This window comes from Cryptomeria japonica, chromosome 2 (assembly GCF_030272615.1).
Source record: "Cryptomeria japonica chromosome 2, Sugi_1.0, whole genome shotgun sequence".
Taxonomy (NCBI): Eukaryota; Viridiplantae; Streptophyta; class Pinopsida; order Cupressales; family Cupressaceae; genus Cryptomeria; species Cryptomeria japonica.
The window spans coordinates 505,709,402-505,732,314 of record NC_081406.1 but is presented as its reverse complement, the minus strand read 5'-3'; the positions used below and the strand labels follow the sequence as shown (position 1 = coordinate 505,732,314).

General features: G+C 36.5%; 1 long non-coding RNA gene across 3 annotated transcripts in view; it reads right to left on the bottom strand.

Moving 5' to 3' along the window:
- The window catches only part of LOC131078928 (uncharacterized), a 92,055-nt gene that overhangs the window by 15,857 nt on the left and 53,285 nt on the right, over positions 1–22,913 (bottom strand). For 2 of the 3 annotated variants that reach the window (XR_009371575.1, XR_009113883.2), the window contains one exon: positions 1,255–1,579. The exons of the other annotated variant lie outside the window; for it this stretch is intronic. This is a non-coding gene — a long non-coding RNA (uncharacterized LOC131078928). Of the gene's footprint in view, positions 1–1,254; positions 1,580–22,913 lie in introns of those variants that run through there. 3 annotated transcript variants of the gene reach the window in all.

Here is a 22,913-nt window from a genome sequence, read left to right as displayed (position 1 = left end):
AAATCCGTCCTCAAACTATCAATCATTATATTCATCCTAATCTATTTGAATAGTTTATTTACTTTACTTTTCAATAAGATAACTAAAAAGTTAATTAATTTCTAATTATTCTGTTTTCCTTTATTAAAAATTTAAAAAAAGATCAATAATAAAATTTAACTTTCTTTTTAATTATTTTTTATTTTCTTTGTTAAAAAATAAAATGTAAATCAATAAAACTGGTGCTAATAATGAATCCCTAGTTTATAAAGGCTGTGTCTATTCTAGCTCCAAAACAGACCTTTCCTACAGCATGTTAGCGACAGGTTAGTCAATCGCAACCGTTAATTGCAAAATGAATGGTGTAAAACGCACTACTAACATGCGTGATAGTCAATCCGTACTAACGTTTTGATTCATTTATAAAAGTGAAAAAGTGAAAAAATCGGTCTGCGCAAAAACGTTGAGACTTAAAATATGGGATACATATGGGACGTTTCCCATTAATCACCCCAACAATTGCAATTTGCACTCCAATCAATCCGTACTCGTCCTTTTGCAACTTTAATTTTATAATAGTAATTATAATAGTGAGCACCTTGCTCTAATCCAAAATGTGCCCGTGCATTTACTTGCCTCCCCAAGTTAAAACTTGACGCCCGTTTACAGGTTTTTCATGCTTTCAACTGTGAAACATTTGTGATGATTTTTAGAGGATAAATAAGTTTCATTTGTTCAAAGTTGTCTATAGCACTGAACTTTTATTAAGAAATTAAATTTAAGACTATGGAAATAGGGTAGTCTTTATATAAATTACAAAAAGTGAGATAACATGACTGATTACAACAATGATTTTTTATTAAAAATAAAATTTCAGACTGCAGAAATAGGGTAGTTCTTCTATAATCTGTAGTACATAACGTGACTGATTACACCTCACAGATACCACAAAAATTGATATCCTTCAGTTCTAAAAAAAAATTGTTTTTACAATTTAAAAAAACTAACTTTAAAATCCTACAGATACCACAAAAATTGATATCCTTCAGTTCTAAAAACAATTGTTTTTATAATTTAAAAAAACTAACTTTAAATTGGAAGCGACTAATCTGTTTCCAAAATGGCTGACTAACCTTCGTGCCACTGAAAAATAAAAGATACAAATAGTTCTGTCAAACACAACCGAAATATCTGTAATTTTCAATTTATCCTCATATTATAAAAAAATTGTGACGTTTGTAAAACCAGATTAACTACAGCCTTATAAACTCAAACTTTTTAAACTGAAAACAAATACTATATAAATATATGGCTTCTTATTTAATTTTATCAATATATTGTAAAATGGAACATCCAGCCAACACTAGCCTCCTTTTTTAAATGTCTTCAAATCTTTTCTGAATAGAAAAGAAGAGATGATGCACGTACACTGTATATTTTATGACAATTTGATAAGACTTTCTCTCTATATATATCTATATGCCCAACCTCAACTTTTGTGTGTCAGTAAAGTCACGGGGAACTCCATTTTTGTTAGAGGAGAATCAAATAATAAGACTGTGCCCGTGAAAATCATGACATGCACTGCCCCAACCTTCCCCTGCAGTATAGAAAATGATTATTTGAAGTTAGTTCTTTACTTCTTACATTCTTTTTCACTGAAGCTACTTCCTAGACTCTTTTCCCCTGAAATTTGTAGTCAGTGTGTACCTATAATACCTAGTTTTTAGTTTCCAGAAAAGTGAAAGGAGGAAGCAAGGGCAAAAAAAAAAAGAGGTTCTGTACTTAAAACACTTAATTAGGTATTTGAAGGGCCCTTAGGAACTGTACCCTCCACAGCTTTAGGATTAGACCTAGACCAAATAGAGCACTTGCCATTTAAAAGATTATGATAATTTGAAAAACACTAACAAATACTGAAAGGAAATAAAAAACTCAATCTTCTGTACACTAAGCTGAATGGAATACTCATTCCATGGAAAATTTGAGTGTAATTTAACAATTGCTTTTCTAAGAGTAGAAAAAAAACATAAAATATTAGAATTAAAAATTAAAAATTAAAAATTAAGTTTATCTCAGTAGTTTGCAAACTGCTGTTTTATTAGAACATAAAATTAAATACAAAAAACTGCGCAAATGTGCAGTTTTATTATTTGAAAAGAGAAACTACAAAAAAAAATAAAAAATCTTCAATCTCTCCCTCGAGTGCATTGTTCATATCTTCAATCTCCTCATGAATGATCAATGGATGTGAATCACAACTGATGTCTGAAGGTTTTGAAACTTTCTGTTGGAAGAGCTTTGGTAAAGATATCAACAACTTGTTCAGCTGAAGGACAAAACTATAATTCCACTTGCCCATCTTGAACCAAGTCACAAATGTAATGATGTCAAATCTCTATGTGCTTCATTCTGACATAAAACATAGGATTATTTGTCATGAAAATAGTACTATTGTTATCACAATAAATGGTGGTTGAATGTTCCTAACCAAATGTAGATTTTTCAATATTCATCTAATTGTTTGAGAATTTGTTGATGGAGCTGTGATGTATTCTGCTTCTTTGAAAAAAGAGTCACTATTACCTATTTCTTACTACTCTAAGAGACAACTCTGGAACCAAGTGAAAAGGCATAACCAAATGTAGATTTTCTATCATCCACTAAACCAGCCCAATCAAAATAATGAATGTCAAAATTTTGAGTACCACTCATATAGCTCATGGTTCTTTTAGCAACTTGTCAATGAGACTCATGTGGTTCCTACAGGAACCTAGAGATGATGCTCACAACATACATAATATCAACTCTACTTGTTGTAAAGTACATAAGGCTACCAACCAAACTTCTATACAAAGTAGCATCAACCTTGGAACTTACATCTTCCTTCGTCAATCTCACCAAGTGCTATGGGGGTTGCAAGTGCTTTGCATGCCACTATTTTAAACTTTTTTAATAAATCAACTACATATTTGTTTTGGAAAATATATATACCTCCTAATGTTTGTTGTAGCTCTACACCAATAAATTAGTGCATGAGTCCTAGATTTGACATTTCAAATTCCTATTTCATTTCTACTTGAAACTTCTCCATGAGAACTTTGTTGTTACCTATATAAATAATATCATCAACATAACAAAAAAATATGAGAATATCAGTGCCAATTTGTTGGACACATAAGGTAGGCTTTGAGTGGCTTCTATTGAACCCTTTCTTCATGAAATAACTATCAATTCCTAGCATACCAAGCACAAGGAGATTTCTTCAACCCATAAAGGGCTTTCCTCAACTTATAAAGTGTTATTTTCCTAGAAATTCATAACCCATAGGTTGTTCCACAAAAAATTCCTCAACTATATAACCATTAAGAAATGCTAATTTCACATCCATCTGAAATATTATCCACTTGTATTATGCCAATATAGCCAATATAATCTTAACTATATCAAGTCTAACCATAGGAGCAAAAGTTTCTAAATAATCCACCCCAAGAGTTGCAAATCCTTTGGCAACTAATCTTTCCTTATGTCATTCCACTAAACCATCTGCATGATATTTGACCTTATATTTCACACCAATTGCTTTTTTATCTTTGGGAATTTGCACTAATATCCAAACTGTATTATTCTTATGAATGAGATTTGTCTCATCATTGATAGCATTAACCCATACTAGTTCTTTCACTACTTTTTCATACACAAAGGGTCTGATTAACAACTAGATTTATAATTGCAATCCTCTTATAAATATCAACTAAACTCCATACCTCTCTTAGAGGTGATGTTGGAGGTGTGTTGGCATATGATGAAGCGGTGACAATGTATGTTGTCATTGATGTTAATAAGTGAACAAGTATATGGTACCCAAGCAGGTGAACCGGTATGAACCAATATGAAGACTGGAAGCGGCTATAGTCAATCGGGATGGAGTGAACTGGTGTTGGGGTTCACAGTTTGACAACCGGTTTGTAGTCTCAGTTCAGCTCGAGGGTTTCTGGTTTGGTGATCTGACTTGTGCGGTGCAATTGATGACACCCTGTGATGAGTTAGTTAGGAGATAAGGATGAGATCGAGATGCCACGTCACGAAGAATCTCCTTGAGGATCTTGTGCGTGAAGAGAGAATGCATTAAATGTCCACCTCAGGAAATTGCGTTTCTCTTAGCAGTGTGTGAAGAACGTGTGATGGGTTACTATTTTCCAGTTGCGGTGAAGATTGGACAATGCAGAATGACTTGAGATCTTTCTCAGATTGTTTTATTCTATGCAATGCACTTTAATAGTCAAGATCGGACCACTTTTAACTAAAAACCTAAATGTTTAGGGTTTAGGGTTTATGCTACCGACCTAATTGTTGTCTATAAGGTCGATGATGTTTGTTATTGTTTGTGTTGGCAAAAATTGTGTGTGTGTCTGCATGTTTTGATACTTGCCAAACCAGAGTGAGGAGTTTGTAGAGTGTGATTGCAGAAGAGAGGAAATGAAAAGGATCTACCTTAGCAAAGTAGTGTTGTTATCAAATCGGAGTCTTACCTATTGTCTTCTAACCATTTCAACAGAAGGAAAATCCCTTGACCGGGTAGCTTTGACAGGCTTGTTGCAAATCCTCTAACCAAGTGACTCAAGCTCATTGAGTTCGTTAAATCCTCTAGCGAGATAACCTTTAACAGGGTTTATAGCCATCCCTTAATCGGGTGATCCCTAATAGGATCAGTTCCTAACAGAACCTTATTGTAAAGTCTATAACCAAACTAGGCTCCTAATAGAGCAGACTTCAAAAGAGTTCAAAAACAAGCTAGTGGGTATTCATCCCCACCGTGGTTTTTCCCATTTGGGTTTCCACGTGAAAAATATGTGTGTCAGGGGCTATGCATTTTTCATGTGATGATTAAGTATTTTTGTTTAGTTGTATATGCATGCATAGCTAATGGTCGTGATATTCCCAATGCAACTCATGCATGATCAAACTGGTAAAATAGCTATCTAGATTTGAAAATTGTTGGATGCTATTTGAAGTACTTTTGTTTTACCGGTTTAGCTGTCTGAAGTATTTCTGTTAACCGATATTGCTATGGTTAATTCCAGTGATATAGACAACCGGTTATCTGTGTTCAGAGAGTGTCAAAATATTAAAGAAAGTTTTTGTCTGTACTGATTCACCCCCCCCCCCTCTCAATACTGGTTAGAGTATTAGTTGTTTATCATTATTCATCAATTGGTATCAGAGCACCTCCAGGTCCTCGATGATTTAAGCTTAACCGCTTGCGGCAAAAGATCTTGCTTTAATGATGAAGAGGGAAGGTCCTAAGTTCAATAGGGACAACTTCAAAATATGGAAGGACAGAATGAAGATTTATATCAAGAGTTTGGGTGCTCAACACTTGAGCTATGTTGAGAAGGCCTATGTAATCCCTACTAGCACTCTGACCGATGATAAAAAAAGAGAGATTAAAGAAAATGGGCAAGTCATGGAAGCCCTTATTAGCAACCTGTTTGATATTGAGTTCATTGATGTACAAGATAAGGACAGTCCTAAGGATGTTTGGGACACACTGGAAACCATTTATGGCGGTGATGAGCATGTCAAGAAGGCTACTTGAAGAAAGCCTTAGAGGAAAATTTGAAGACATAAGGATGGTTGAAGGTGAGACCATTCAGCAATATGGCATAAGGATCAAGACCGTGGTTGGAGATATCAAGAGCAGTGGTGGAACAATTGATGATGCCACAGTTGTCAGCAAAGTTCTGAGATCATTGTTACCGGTCTATGCAATTAGGGTGGCCGCCATCCAAGAGCTAAGGTCTATCGACAAAACAAAGGTATCCTTAGACTCTATTATTGATAAATTAGCTACATATGAATTGAATGGCTATGATGGTAGCATTCAGAAGACTGAGTCAGCCTTCAGAGCATCTGCTTCCTCTGCACCTACCAAGAGAGGAAAAGAGGTTAGCACTAGTTATGAGTCCAGGCCAAGTAGAGATATGGATGACGAGGAGATTCTGATGGAGTTTGAATCTCTTCTCGCCAAGAGACTTCCAAAAGGAACTGGAAAATACAGAGGTAAGCTTCCTTTGAAGTGCTTTTCCTGCAATAAAATAGGACATATAGTTATTAACTGTCTTAACAATGACAATAAGGATAAACGGGAAGATTTAGAAAGTATAAAGGAGGAGGTAGGAGAAATTGTCTTGTTGTAGTGGACGAAGGTGTTACTAATGAAGAATCAGAGGATGATGAGAGTGAGGACATAGTGTTCATAGCTGTCAAGGAAGAGGTGTCTATCTAGAAAGACCTTGTCTCTCGCATTGACAACTCTAATGAGTGGATCATTGATAGTGGGTGTTCTCACCACAAAACTGGTGACCGGAAAAAGTTTCTGACTCTGGAAGAACATGATGGAGGTGTTGTCTGGTTTGGCAACGATGCACCCTGCATGGTAAAAGGAAAAGGATCCATCTCACTGAATGGAAAGAGAAGTGCAGATGATGTCTAATGGGTGGAAGGCCTTGAGCACAACCTTTTGAGTGTTGCTCAGCTGAACAACAAAGGACTTATTATGGAATTCAAAGGTGGAGTCTACAGAATAACTGGAAAGAATGGTGAACTTATTGCCACGGGTAAACAGACCAAAGGAAACCCGTTTCAGCTGAATGCCCAGATCAGTCAATGTCTGATGGAAAAGTTTGATGATAGTTGGATATGGCATAGGAGAATCTGTCATATAAACTTTGATAATATAGTAAAGGCCAGTAAGATCAAGGAAGTAAGAGGATTGCCTTTGCTGAACAAACCGGAGAATGCTTTGTGCAAAGAATGTCAACTTGGGAAGATGTCTTCCTCAACATTCAAAGGTAAGTCTTTTTCAGTAGAGAACTTACTTGATCTAGTGCACACCGATCTATGTGGTCCGATGAAAACTAGAAGTATTCAGGGAGATCAGTATTTCATGATTCTTACCGATGACTGCTCAAGAATGATGTGGGTGACATTCTTGAAAGACAAGTCGGAGGTATTTCGAAAGTTCAAAGCCTTTAGAGAATTGGTGGAGAAGGAGAGAGGCAGAAGAATAAAATGCCTTAGAACCAATTAGGGAGGTGAATTCACTTTTGATGAATTCAACAAGTATTGTGAAGAGAATGGCATCAAGAGGAAATTGTTTGCCCCAAGGACACCACAGCAGAATGGCATAGCAGAAAGGAATGAAAAGACTATAGTTGAAGCGTCCAGAACTATGTTGATCCAAGGAAAGGTAGCTCACACATTTTGGAGAGAAGTGGTAAGCACTGCAATCTATACTATGAACCGGGTACTTATCAAGAAAGGTAAAGACAAAACCCCCTATGAGTACTAGAATGGGAGAACTTCTAATGTAAGTTATTTCAAAGTATTTGGCAGCAAGTGCTATATCAGGAGAGGTGAGCATCTGAGTAAGTTTGATGCTAAGTGCGATGAAGGAATATTTTTGGGATATTCCACTAAAAGAAAAGCTCTGAAGTGCTACAACAGCAGGACTCAAACAATTGTTGGGAGAATCAATGCCAGGGTTGATGAATCCCCTAAGAAGCCTAAGGAAACCAACAGCAATCAAACAGAAGATGAATCGGGTTTAGCCTTCTGGGAACCGGTTAAGAAAGAAATAAGTGACAAACACTACAAAGACCTTAGTGTTTCTATACCTGTAGAAGCTGCAGTAGAAGAAGAAAATGATGGAGTTGAAGAAGAAGAGGAAAAGCAAGTAGAACCAGCTAGGGTCATTCCTAGGTATGTAAAACTGCATCATGATCCGAAGCAAATCATTGGAGACAAAGATGCAGGGATACTCACAAGGATAAAGGTGAAAGAAAACTCCTACATGATTTTAAAATTTGAGCCTAAGACGACTAGAGAGGCACTTACCGATGAGAACTAGATAAAGGCAATGGAAGAGGACCTGGACTAGATAGAGAAGAATGCAACATGGTCCTTGGTGCCCAGACCAGAACAAAAGAATGCCATAGGTACCAAATGGGTCTTTAGAAATAAGCTGAATGAAGAAGTCACAGTAGTAAGAAACAAGGCAAGAATTGTATGCAAAGGATATGCTCAAGAAGAAGGAGAAGACTATGGAGAAACCTTTGCCCCAGTGGCGAGATTGGAAGGTGTCAGAATGTTACTTGCATTTACAGCATTTAAAGGATTCAAGGTATACCAGATGGATGTGAAGTCTGCATTCTTGAATGGAATCCTAGAAGAAGTGTATATTGAGCAACCAGATGGGTTTGCTTTGTCAGAGGATAGTAACATGGTGTGTAGATTACACAAGGCCCTGTATGGATTGAAACAAGCACCAAGGGCATGGTATGAACAGTTACACTCTCATCTTGTGAAGATAGCATTTCAGAGAACAAGTGAGGACAACAACATCTACTTGAAATATGAAGGTGATCAGATACTGATCTGTGAAGTATTTGTAGATGACATAATCTTTGGAGGAGATGATGAAATGAATCATGCATTTGCAGATGAAATGAAGAAAGAGTTTGAGATGTCTCTGATTGGAGAGATAAAGTTCTTCATTGGTCTACAGATTCAGTAGATGAAGCAGGATATCTTCATTACCCAGTCCAAGTATATCAAAGAGGTATTGAAGACCTTTGGCATGGAGGAGAGCAAACTAGTTGGGACACCAATGGTGACTGGCTGCAAACTGACTAAGGAGGATGATTCATTGTTGGTGAATGAGAAGGAGTACCGGTCAATGATTGGTAAGCTACACTATGTGGTGCACAACAGACCGGATATTGCTCATACAGTGGGCATAGTGGCCCGTTTTCAGAAGAGTCCAAGAGAATCCCACTTGGTAGCGGTAAAGAGGATTATTAGGTATCTGAAAGGAATAGTTGATTATGGATTGTGGTATCCATATAATGGAAACTTTGATCTCAAAGTGTTTACCGATGCAGATTGGGCAGGTAATGTGGACGACCGAAAGAGTACAACCGGTGGAGCGTTCTTCCTTGGTGGAAGACTAGTATCATGGACGAGCAAGAAGCAGAGTTGTATTTCCCAGTCTACAGTAGAAGCAGAGTATGTGGCAGCATTTATGAACTACACTCAGGCAATCTAGATGAAGCATGTACTGGATGGCTTTAAGGTGACTGTATCTGAACCAGTGAGTATTTTCTATGATAATACTAGTGCAATCAACATTTCCAAAAATCTGGTATTGCATGCTAGGACCAAGCATATTGAGCTCAAGTATCATTTTTTGAGAGAAAAGGTTCAGAATAAAGAGGTTGTATTAGAACATGTTTCCAATAAGGAGCGGCTAGCAGACATATTCACTAAGCCCTTACTGAAGACTACATTTACCTACTTGAGAGGTGAATTAGGGGTTCTACCCCTTCACGAAGTAAACTAAAGTTGTGTGCTCCACATCAGTCAGGTACTACCATGTTAGATCTTATACGATTGGTGTGATGAAGGATACTACTCCATAGGGGGAGCAACATGGTGGAGCTTGGAAGCTTGTGCCTCCACTTTGGCATTGCTGTCAAAGGGGGAGAAGATATCTGATGATGTATGGGGGAGAAGATATATTGTTTGGAGAGAAGATGTTGAGCATATACACACTGATCAATCCAGGTGATGGTGATCTTTTATATTGCATAGGTTTAGTGTCAACCGCTGTATATATTTTATTGAGAAATGATTCACTGAGTATTGCCATCAATGTTGAAGGGGGAGATTATTGGCATATGATGAAGCAGCAACAATGTATATTGTCATTGATGTCAATAAGTGAACACGTATATGGTACCCAAGCAGGTGAACCGCTATGAACCAGTATGAAGACTGGAAGCAGTTATAGTCAACCGGGATGGAGTGAACCGGTGTCGGGGTTTACAGTTTGGGGTTCATAGTTTGACTACTAGTTTGTAGTCTCAATTTAGCTCGAGGGTTTTCAGTTTGGCGATCTGACTTGTGCGGTGCAATCGATGACACCCTGTGATGAGTTAGTTAGGAGATAAGGATGATATTGAGATGCCACGTTAGGAAGAATCTCTTTGAGGATCTTGTGCGTGAAGAGCGAATGCATTAAATGTCCACCTCAACAATGTGCATTTCTCTTAGCAATGTGTGAAGAACGTGTGATGGGTTACTGTTTTCCAGTTGCAATGAAGATTGGATGATGCAAAATGACTTGAGATCTTTCTTAGATTGTTTTATTCTATGCAATGCCCTTTAATGGTCAAGATCAGACCGCTTGTAACTAAAAACCTAAATGTTTAGGGTTTAGGGTTTATGCTACCGACCTAATTGTTGTCTATAAGGTTGATGATGTTTGTTATTGTTTGTGTTGGCAAAAGTTGTGTGTGTGTCCGCATGTTTTGATATTGCCAAACTAGAGTGAGGAGTCTGCAAAGTGTGATTGCAGAAGAGAGGAACTGAAAAGGATCTGCCTTAGCAAAGTAGTGTTGTTATCAGATCAAAGTCTTACCTATTGTCTTCTAACCATTTCAACAGAAACAAAATCCCTTGACCGGGTAGCTTTAACAGGTTTGTTGCAAATCCTCTAACTAGGTGACTCAAGCTCATTGAGTTCTTTAAATCCTCTAGCAAGGTAACCTTTAATAGGGTTTATAGCCATCCCTTAACCGGGTGATCCCTAACAGGATCAATTCCTAACATAACCTTATTGTAAAGTCTTTAACCGGATTAGGCTCCTAACAGAGTGGACTTCAAAAGAGTTAAAAAACAAGCTTGTGGGTATTCGTCCCCACCATGGTTTTTCCCATTTGGGTTTCCACATGAAAAATCTGTGTGTCATGGGCTGTGCATTTTTCATGTGATGATTAAGTATTTTTGTTCAGTTGTATATGCATGCAGAGCTAATGGTTTAGATATTACTAATGCAACTCATGCATGATCAAACTGGTAAAATAGCTATCTAGATTTGAAAATTGTTGGATTTTATTTGAAGTACTTTTGTTTTACCTATTTAGCTATCTAAAGTATTTCTATTAACCGATATTTCTTTGGTTAAGTCCAGTGATATAGACAACCGGTTATCTATGTTCAGAGAGTGTCAAAATATTAAAGAAATTTTTTGTCTGTACTGATTCAACCCCCCCCTCTCAGTACCAGTTAGAGTATTAGTTGTTCATTAATATTCATCAAGGTGATGGTGGAGATGAATCATCACCTGAATTTGTGCTACAAGAAAAACTAGGTGAACCTAGAGGACTTGAGCTTGATCTTGGACTTCCACTTGAGCTTGTAGGGTGAGGAGGAACACTATTATCTTCCATTGTCATTATTATTGATGTATTTTGTTGCAAACCAACTTTCCACTGCCATACTCCCCATTCACCAAAAATCACATCTTGGCTAACAATCCAATTCTTTGTCTTAGGATTATAGAATTTGTATCCTTTAGCTACATTAGAATATGATCCCACAAAGATACAAAGTTGGGATTTGGCATCCAACTTCTTATTTTGAACTAGAAAATGTACATATGTCAAACAATCAAATACTTGAAGATCAGACACTGAAGGCTTGTAAACTCTCTAGGTTTCCTTTAGGGTGATGTTTTGAACTACTTTCGTGGGACTTCAGTAAAGAATACATACTATAGTGGCAATGACTTCTCCACAAAAACTAGTTGAAATATTTTTTGTCTACATCATGCTTTGTGCTATTTCGATAATGGTATGGTTCATTTCTCATCAATTCCATTTTCTTAAGGTTTTTATATGACAAGAAGTTATTTTGTATCTGGTGCAAGAGAAAACAAGTGAATGAGCAATCGACACCACCAAAAAGATTTTTGTTTGTTACCTAAAATTTGATTTTGATTTGTTTTGACATGTTTGTGACTTGGGAATAGTTTGCACAATCAAATTCCAAATTTTGTTATTACTTTGGTTCAATGGTGTTGTATGTAAAATTTAAAGTTACTTGTTACTCTTGACTTTGAAGTAGCATGAGACAAAATTAAACCATTGGACACTCACCAAATAAAGAAATTAAATTCCAAAACCAGCATCTTCCTTATTGCAACTGATAAGGAGATGGAAAGGCATATTGGTTTTAGTCATTGGTGAATTTGTAAAGCAATTGGGAATTAACAAAATAAAAAATTAGACTTGTGTTTTAAATAGGAAACTCCTTCATTATCTAGTTGTGAAAGAAAGGCAACAATGAGGTGTTTTGACTTTTTTATTCCCATTCCAACTTAAATAAATGAATATCTACATTGAAAGAGGGAATGCAACCATAGAAAATGCATTGCAGTAAAAAAATAAAATAGAGGTGTCAATTAATATAGCCAAGAGAGGCAAGGTGAATAAATGTGTGTGTAGAGAGAAGAGAAAGGTAGGGGATGCATGGTAATAGAGGGGATAAAACCAGACACAAGAGGATAAATACAACAATAAGTTAGAAAAGAGGGTTAGGTTGGAAATGCTAGAGCAGAGAAGGAGTGAGTTGTGCATGCCAAGGGATAAGGGAAAGAAGAATATCCAAATAAGAACATATTCTAATTCACCAAAATCGCTTGAGTAGAGGTAAGACACTCAAAGTAGGAAAGAAAACAATACTTTGAATTCATTGAGAGAGTTGGGGTGTAGATAAATTGTATTGGTGATGGGAGCAATTTAAAAAATTGTATTGGCAAGAAGAGAAGGCATTGGTTGATTTATTGAGGCAAGTGCTTGGAAGAGGAATGTAGATTCCAAAATAGAGTAATCAAAGCAGGTCGATTGGACACAAATTGCACACTATTTTATCATTGAAATTTGATGAAGAGATGTAGAGAGATTATCAATAGTCCTTGGAAATTTTAATAAAACTTGAAATTTTGATTTTGGATATTTGTATTATGTTAGTGTTGGTAATTGTTTTCAAAACTTGGATGCAACTTACAAGTGAGTTGATATTTCATCAAATGGTATTAGAGCTAGAGGTTTTGAGTGCATAATTAGAGTGCCCAATATGAGGTAGCCTATGCCAGGACCAGTGGGTGGATATGTTGGAAGTACGTGCTGTTGTGGTTGTCATTGATGTCAAACTTGTTACATTCCAGATAGTTGTTGGTTCAGAAAGTTTTTGGTGCAAAGATATCTTGCTATATTGGTGTTGCAATTATTATGTTTATTGTTAAGGAAGTGTTCAAGTCTGAGAAGTGTTGTAGTTGTTCCTTGGCGTTGTTATCTTCTTTGGTTATGTTTTTGGCATTGTGAATATGTGAAATATTCATTTCTAGAGATTACGAAATGGAGTTATTGAAGAAGCTAAAAAATTTGAAGCATAAATATATATGAGTTTAAATGAATATACAAAAGAGTTCTACATGTTGGTCATTTGATTGAGAAGGCATGAGATTGATAGGGAAAAGGTAGCCAATTATGTGAATGGCTTGAGATTCAATACTCAAGATGGAATGAGTATGTTTCAGATTAACACCATGGAAGAAGTGTATAAATATGTATTGTGATGGTATGATGAAAGAATAAGTATCCAGTAGAATACTGAGGGGGAGGGGGTGAATCGGTATATTCAAAAACTGATACAAAATTCCCAAGATCAAACTCAGTCAAACAAAGTAAACATATCTCAGTCAAGATCAATAATCTTAGGAATACTTGACATTAACACGTTTAACTATTATGACAACTTTTAACAGTAAACACCTTCAATCTTGTAAACATCAACAATGCGTAATCTTAACTCAACATATTCATCTCTCAATGCTTCTACTTAACATGCCTTATTAGAAGTTAACCAAATCAACAAATAAGATCACAGCAAGCAACAAAAGAATTCACCACTTGACACAAATGTTTATACGTGGAAAACTCAAATAGGTAAAAACCACAATGAGATGGGACTCACAAGGATATCTATCTGAACTCTTTCAAAGTTCGCCCTGTTAGGAGCCAAAGCCTATTAGAGCTTTACAATAGGTCCCGTTAAGAATTAATTTCGTTTAGGAATCATCTGGTTAAGGGATTTACAAATATGCCTTGTTAGAAGCACAATACCCTGTTAGGAGTAACCTCATTGGAGGATTTAAGAATCCAAGCTAATGGACCACCTTGTTAGAGGATTTAATGAGTAACCAAGCTTGTTAGAACTTACCCGGTTAAGGGATTTTACTTCTGCTATAATTGTTAGAAAACAACAGGTTCTCTTGATCTGTCTGAGTAGCACTACATTTGCTTGATCAGATCCTTCTAAGCTTCAATCTGCCTTCACTCAAAGTGTAGATCCATTCACTAGTTTGGCAACCACACACTCAACAGGTTTTCTACCAATCTTGCCAACAAAGTTTACAAACAACTTCATCGACCTTAAATACAAATCAATTAGGTTGGTAACACAACAAACACCTAATTCTCATCATTGAGATTACAAACAAGTCAGTTCAATCTTGACCATTAGAAATCATGACAATCTCTTCACATTCTTCAAGACAATTCTCACTGCTCCATGATCACCGCTCCATTGGAATTTGTATCTCATCACACATTGTGCATTAAATGCAATCCACTTTTCTCCTTCCCTAGACAATAAGAAAAGGTGCCAAATCAATTTGAATTTATCCTCATACAATGATCACATGTGTCTCCATCATTACCGCTCATCAGATAATAAACCAACAAACTTGATCGGTTAGGGTTTAACAACTGATAGGTTTTACCGGTTACATTACATAGAAAGGCTTGACCCTTTACACTGGTTCACCGGTTCAACTCACAAACTTTACATACCAGTTACAACATCATCTACAACTCCCTTCTTACCGATTACTAGCCAATATAAAAATAACAATATCAACAATAACATGAATACCATGTACCAGTTCAATTGACATCAATGACAACATATCATTAATGCAATCTCTATGCAAAATGCCAATAAACTCAAAATGCCAATAATCTCCCCCTTTGGCATTGATGGCAATACAAATATCAATGCCTCTGATTGCTGCTGAGATTGGTGAATAGGAATCCTGGTTTACATTACCAAGCATTCACTTTGCTTTGTGTGTCTTCAGCCTACCGCTGGTGAATAGGAATCCCGATTTACATTACCAAGTATTCACCATATCAGACACATAATTCTTCTCCTCAATCACATAATTCTTCTCCCCCACTGACAACAATGCCAAAGTGAAAGTAAAATATGTAATTTTGCTCTCACTGTGCATCAGCATCATTCTGCAACTTGATGCTCCCCCTGTGGAATACATCTAGCTCCTTCATCAATCCATATAAGATTCTACAAGTAATTCAAGGACTGATGCAATCAGCATCATGTTCAACTAACTTCATGAAGAGGGACAACCCCCAATTGACTTCTAAGATACTCAAAAGTGGTCTTAGGTAGAGGATTGGTAAAGATATATGCAAGATGCTCCTTGGTAGAAATATGCTCCAAGATAACATCTTTACTTTGAACTTTTTCCCTCAAAAAGTGATATTTCAATTCAATGTGCTTAGTCCTTACGTGCAAACAAGATTTTTTAAAATGTTTATTGCACTTGTATTATCACACAAAATATTTATAGGCTCTAAGATTTTCATCTTCAAACCTTCCAAAATGTGCCTCATCCACATAGCTTGTGTGCAATTCATATAAGCTGCTACATATTCAGCTTCAACAGTAGATTGTGAAGTGCAACTCTTCTTTTTACTATTCCATAAGACTAGCCTTCCTTGTAGAAAGAATGCTCCACCAGTAGTACTCTTCTGGTCATCAATATTTCTTGCCCAATCAACATCTATGTATGCTTGCAAGTCAAAATCTCCACCATATGGATACCACAATCCATAATCAACAGTACCTTTCAGATATCTAAATATTCTCTTTGTTGCCATCAGATGTGCCTCCTTTGGATTCTTCTGAAATCTAGCCACAATACCAACTGCATGGGCAATATCCAGTCGACTGTGAACAACATAGTGTAGTTTCCCAATCATTGACCTGAATTCCTTTTCATCTACAGACTTAGATGCATCTTCCTTAGATAATGTATAACCTATAACCATTGGGGTTCCAACTAGTTTACAATCACTCATACCGAAAGTCTTCAAAACCTCCTTCACATACTTGGATTGAGTAATAAAAATATCATTCTTCATCTGCTATATCTATAAGCCTATAAAAATTTTTATTTCCCCTACTAATGACATCTCAAATTCATTCTTCATTTCATTCGCAAAATAATTACTCATGTTATCATTTCCTCCAAATATAATGTCATCTACAAATACTTCACTGACCAGTATATCATCTCCTTCAGTCTTGAGATAAATGTTGTTGTCATCATTGGTTATAGCAAAGCCTATCTTCATCAGATGAGTATGAAGTCGTTCATACCATTCTCAGGGTGCCTGCTTTAATCCATACAAAGTTTTATACAGTTTGCATACCATGTCTTCCTTATCTGTCAATACATAACCATAATGCTTCTCTATATAAATCTCTTCTTCCAGTATCCCATTCAAGAATGAAGACTTGACATCCATCTGGTATACTTTGAACTTCTTATGAGCTACAAATGCAAGTAGTGTTCTGACACCTTCCACTCTTGCTACTGGTGCAAAAGTTTCTCCATAGTCTTCTCCTTCTTCTTGCGCATAACCTTTGCATACTAATCTTGCCTTATTGTGAGCTACAACACCATCTTCATTTAACTTGTTTCTGAATACCCATTTAGTACCTATAACATTCTTATTTACTAGTCGAGGTACCAGGGTCCAAGTGTTGTTCTTCTCAATTTGTTCCAACTCCTCCTCCATAGCTTTCACCCAATGATCATCACCAAATGCCTCCTTATCATTTTTGGGTTCAAAGATGGATATCATGCAAGAGTTTTCTCTTATTCTCCTTCTAGTTAGTACTCCAGCATCCTTATCCCCAATTATCTATTCAGGATTGTGATTTAGTCTCACATACCTAGGAATAACATGATCATTCTCTTCAAGTTTAGCTTCTTCATTATCATCTTCCTCTAAATTTATTTATTCTGATTGAACAAGTACATCAGGATTTTCTTTACTAGTTTCTGATTTAATAGTTTCAGGTTCTAAAAGCAAAATGTAAGGATCTTCATCCTTCTTCTCAGAACTAGTTCCTTCTGAAATTTTTAGGACATTCATCTACATGAACATCAACACTCTCAACATTTTTTTGTGTCTGGTTGTTGAAGCATTTATAGGCCTTACTCTTGGTGGAATAGCCAAGAAATATGCCTTCATCACTCTTAGCTTCAAACTTGCTTATGTAGTCACCTCTTTTAATAAAACATTTGCTACCAAATATTTTAAAATAGCTAACATCAAGTGATCTCCCATACCATTACTCATATGGGGTCTTTTCCTTACCTCTTTTTACCAGAACTCGGTTCATTGTGTAGACAGTTGTACTTACAACTTATTTCGAAAAAAAATTTGATACACCTCCTTGTATCAACATAGTTCTAGCAGCTTCAACCACTGACTGGTTGTTTCTCTCTGCTATACCATTATGTTGTGGTGTCCTTGGCGTAGAAAGATGCCCCTTGAAACCATTATCATCACAATATTTAGTGTACTCTATAGAAGTGAATTCACCGCCTTGATCTGTTCTTAGACATTTTATCTTTTTGCCATTCTCTTTCTCAGCTAAGGCTCTGAATGCCTTGAATTTGCCAAAAGCTTCATTCTTATCCTTCAAGAATATGACCCACATCATCCTTGAACAATCATCAGTGAAGATCATGAAGTATCTGTCACCTTGAATGCTTCTTGTTCTTATTGGTCCACATAGGTCTGTATGAACCAAATCTAACAAGTGCTCTGCTGAGAAGGACTTGCTCTTGAAAGTTGAAGAAATCATATTTCCTAGTTGACATTCTTTACAGAGAGCATTAACCGGTTTGTCTAGCTAAGGCAGACCTCTTACTGTCTTGGACTTGCTTACTTTAATAATATTGTCAAAAAATTAATGACAAAATCTCCTATGCCAAAGCCAGCTATCATCTATTTTTGCAATCAAACAATTGCTAACTTTAGGATTGAGATGAAATAGATTACCTCTGGTCTGTTTCCCGGTTGCAATCAATTCACCTTTGTTGTCAAAGATTTTGCATATACCATTTCTAAACTCCAGTGGGTAACCTTTGTCATTAAGTTGTGCCACACTTAACAGAATGTGCTTTAGGCCTTCAACCCAATAGACATCATCATCACTGCTCTTCCCATTAAGAGAAATAAATCCCTTACCTTTTACCATACAGGGTGAGTCATTGCCAAATCTGACAATGTACCGCCATCAAATTCCTTCAGGGAAATAAATTTTCTCTGATCACTGGTCATGTGATGTGAAAAACCACTATCAATGATCCAATCACCAGATTTATCCATCCTGGATACTAGTGCCTTCTGATCTGATACTTCTTTAATTTTTACAAACACAATATCTTCACTAGCATCATCATCAAATTCATCGTCAGTATTACCACTGTCAATAGCTACAACACAATCTCTCTTTCCTTTACCCTTGTACTTCTTAAATTTGTCTCTCGTGTAATCATTTTCACCATTAGGGCAGTTTGCTACTATATGACCAATCTTGTTGCCTGCAAAACATTTTAAAGGTAGCTTACCTCTATATTTACTAGTGCCTCTAGGCAGTCATTTTGCCAACAATGCTTCAAGTTCCACTAAGTTGTCTTCATCATCAACATCTTTGTTGGATCTAGATTCATAGCTATTGCCGATATCTCTACTTCTTCTCACAGATGGGTTAGAGACAAAAGCTCTGAATGCAGATTCTGATTTCTGTACACAACCATCATAGCCATTTAGTTCAAAAGTAGTAAGTTTGCCAGTAATAGAGTCAAGAGTTACCTTTGTCTTGTCAATGGATTTTAGCTCCTGAATAGCTGCAACTTAGATAGCATAGACCAGTCGCAGGGTTCTCAGTACCTTACTGATTACTATGGCATCTTCCAGTTTCCCTCCTACACTCTTTATCTCTCCAACTATCTCTTTGATCCTTTGACCATACTGCTGGATGTTCTCACCTCCAGACATTCTCATGTCATCAAACTTGCCTCTTAAACTCTCTTCTCTAGCAATCTTGGCATTCTCATCACTGCTATAGATATCTTCAAGTTTCTTCCATACTTCATATGCAGTTTCAAGACCATGAACATCTACATATTCAGCATCAGACAGGGAACTGATAATAGCTTCTAATGCTTGTGATTTTCTTGTTGTTCTTTCTTCTGATCATCAGTCAGGGGTCTAGTAGGTTTAGTATACTTATGTGCTATATGATCCCAATACTTATTACCAAGACTCTTAATGTAAATCTTCATTCTATCACTCCATATTCTAGAGTTATCTTTGTTAAACTTCAAACCTTCTTTCTTCATCATGATCTACAAGATCTTTTCCTCAAGCTGATAGGCTTTTAGATTAAGAGGACATGGATTGCTCTAATACCAATTGATGGTATGATGAAAAAATAAGTATCCGGTAGAATACTGAGAGGGGGGGTGAATAAGTATATTGAAAAAATGATACAAAATTCCCAAGCTCAAACTCACTCAAACAAAGTAAACATATCTCTTTCAAGATCAATATTTTGAGGAATACTTGACATTAACCGGTTTAACTATTATGAAAACTTTTAACAGTAAACACCTTCAATCTTGTAAACATCAACAATGCTTAATCTTAACTCAACATATTCATCTCTCAATGCTTCTACTTAACATGCCTTATCAGAAGTTAACCAAATCAACAAATAAGATCACAACCACAAAAGCATTCACCACTTGACACAAATGTTTATACGTGGAAAACCCAAATAGGTAAAAACCACGGTGAGATGGGACTCACAAGGATAGCTATTTGAACTCTTTCAAAGTTCGCCCTATTAGGAGCCAAATCCTGTTAGAGCTTTACAATAAGTCTTGTTAAGAACTAATTCCGTTAGGAATCACCCGGTTAAGGGATTTACAAATATGCCTTGTTAGAAGCACAATACCCTGTTAGGAGTAACCTCGCTGGAGGATTTAAGAATCCAAGCTAATGGAGGACCTTGTTAGAGGATTTAATGAGTAACCAAGCTTGTTAGAGCTTACCCAGTTAAGGGATTTTACTTCTACTATAATTGTTAGAAAACAACAGGTTTTGTTGATCTATCTGAGTAGCACTACATTTGCTTGATCAGATCCTACTAAGCTTCAATCTGCCTTCACTCAAAGTGCAAATCCATTCACTAGTTGGGCAACCACACACTCAATAGGTTTTCTACCAATATTTCCAACAAACTTTAGAAACAACTTCATCGACCTTAAATACAAATCAATTAGGTCGGTAACACAACAAAAACCTAATTCTCATCATTGAGATTACAAACAAGTCGGTTTAATCTTGACCGTTAGAAATCATGACAATCTCTTCACATTCTTCAAGAAAATTCCAACCGCTCCATTGGACTTTGTAACTCATCACATGTTGTGCATTAAATGCAATCCACTTTTCTCCTTCCCTAGACAATAAGCAAACACGCCAAACCAATTTGAATTTATCCTCATACAATGATCACATGTGTCTCCATCATTACTGCTCATCAAATAATAAACCAACAAACTTGATCAATTAGGGTTTAACAGCTGATAGGGTTTACCAGTTACATTACATAGAAAGGTTTGACCCTTTACACCAGTTCACCGGTTCAACTAACAAACTTTACATACCAGTTACAACATCATCTACAACTCTCTTCCTACCGGTTACTAGCCAATATCAAAAACAACAATATCAACAATAACATGTGTAGTCACATAAATCTATCCACTTAATTAAATGAATACTTAGTATTTATTTGATTATTTAACCATCAATTAATAATTAATTAAATTAATATTATCCTAAACAACATGAATACATTTTACCAGTTCAATTGACATCAATGACAATATATCATTAATGCAATCTCTATGCAAAATGCCAATAAACTCAAAATGCCAACATATTGAAGGCTAAGGAAAAGCTAATGAGAAGATAAATAAACAATTTCAAAAGCCAAGGAATATTTGCAAATGAGAAGGGACAAACAAGTAGCATCAAAGGAAAGCAGATTGAAGAAGAATTAAAGCCCAAATGAAGTAAGGAAATGGTCCAAAGCACAAAGGAAAAGGAGATATCATCAAAAGGACATGGTAGTAGTAGTAGAGGGTTCCAAGGCAAATGTTTCTAGTGAATTGAAGATGGCCATCATGATTTTGAGTGTCCTCAAATACAAGAAGGAAGAAAAAAGTGTGGCAAGAAACCATTTTGTCCAAGAGGATGAGTAATATGATGCATGTATGAAAGGTCAAGACCCAAAAGGAGGTGAATCTTTCATAATGAGGAGAGTGTTGTTGAATCCCAATATGGCTAAGGAGGAACCATCCCATAGAAGGAGTCTCTTTTGAACCATGTGCAAGGTTGGAGGTAAGTGTTGCAAAATTATAATAGATAGTGGTAGTATGAATATCTTGGTTTAAGTAGAGATGGTAGAGAGGATAGGTTTAAAAATGTGCAAGAACCCTAGGGCATATAAATTTTCATGGTTAACAGAGGGACACGAGATGACATTGAGTGAGCAGTGTTGGGTTAATTCTCAAATTGGATCTTATAAAGATGAAGTGTTATGTGATGTGATGCTTATGAGTTCTTGTCATGTGTTATTGGGAAGGCCATGACAATTTGATAGAAGGGTTATTCATGATGGTTGTAAGAATGTGCACACCATCGAGAAAGATGGTTAAAAGTATAAATTGAATCCTCTAAGGGAGAAGGATAAGAAAGAAAAAGAATCAAGATCCATTATTTGTTGTAGTATTGGAAAGGAACAAATAGAGTAAGATAAGAGAGTTGAGAACTGTGATTTGCAAAAATTCAAAGGGTAGATTTCAAAGGGAAAAGGCAAATTAGATTTCAATTTGTTTCAGTAGTGTAGTAAAAGAAAAGAGATATCAATCCAAAAGAATGTGGTGATCAAGAAAGTGGCTTGTGTGGTTCCCATGGAGAAGGATAAAATTTGGGTCAGAAATAAATATGGGATTGTAGCATCATAAAATTGCGACCCTTGCAATTTTCGACCGCATCTGGATCTTTGCATTAGCAGACGAATCCCTAAGCCTAATTAGAGACCCGAAACATGCTCATGCCATCAAAAACATGCATTTTCCATCATTCTGCACTGCCTTTCGCTACTGTCTGTCCTAAATCAAGGTAGGATAGGGGCATGGTGCCCCTTTCCTCTTGGGCCAGGGGTGTGGCACCCTTGTCCTAACCCTATTTTGGGCCCCCCTTTGGTCCCCCCTTGCATTAAGTTTATCAATTTATGAGCGGAAAAAGTTTCTCTATGTCGGCCTAAGACAGGAACTTATCTAAACACCTCTAATTGGCAATTATATAAGGAACATTTCCTCTCCTATTTGCATAAGCGACAGTAGGGTGAACAAGTGACAGGTCTCCATTATCGTTATCAAGCATTGAACATTTCATGTCTCCTTTCAAGGCTAGGTGTTGCATTCAAGACAAGGATTCAACCATTGAAGAGGAGATTTCTATTAACATTCAAGACATCCTACTTCAGATATCCATTCAACCAAATTCATCTACAAAGGTATCAACCTTTCAATTACATCCCCTCCTTGAGGTGGATTTACTTCAGACATTTCCTTTCATTTACTTACAAGGTTTTTCAACCACTTGGTAAATTCCAAAATGGGGTTTAACCTGAAGGCAAACCCCCAATCCCAACAACATTTCCCTCTCTTTTATGTGTGTAGGTTGCAGGTGCGCAACTGTAATTGCAGGTTTAGGCTTCATTTTCAGAGACGAAAAAACCCTTTTCAGCGCACGTATTTTTTGAAGGACCGTGTGCAACTTACA